The sequence below is a fragment of the Crocuta crocuta genome, unplaced genomic scaffold (assembly GCF_008692635.1).
Source record: "Crocuta crocuta isolate KB4526 unplaced genomic scaffold, BGI_CrCroc_1.0 scaffold467, whole genome shotgun sequence".
NCBI lineage: Eukaryota > Metazoa > Chordata > Mammalia > Carnivora > Hyaenidae > Crocuta > Crocuta crocuta.
Window position 1 is genome coordinate 3,921,219 of NW_027530632.1, and position 230 is coordinate 3,921,448.

Here is a 230-nt window from a genome sequence, read left to right on the forward strand (position 1 = left end):
CTACAGTTAGAACCACAACATGGTTACTCTGGGAGGTGGAAAAAAAGAGGCCCCTGGTCTCACATCACATAGTCAAACTGTACATGGATAAACTCCATCGTGGAGGTAATGGATAACTTTCTGAATGAAAGGAGAAGTTTTGTGTTGTTCTCATGTTGTGTTGTGTTCTTGTTCTTGTTATAACTGTGCTCTTGGATTCCCTGGCAGTGAATCCCAGCAACTGTTGGTAA

At 42.2% G+C, this 230-nt stretch overlaps 1 protein-coding gene across 1 annotated transcript in view; it reads left to right on the plus strand.

Moving 5' to 3' along the window:
* Positions 1–230, plus strand: part of CASK (calcium/calmodulin dependent serine protein kinase) — a gene marked incomplete at its 3' end in the record, with an annotated part of 276,912 nt that overhangs the window by 217,851 nt on the left and 58,831 nt on the right. The gene's annotated exons all lie outside the window — the stretch shown is intronic.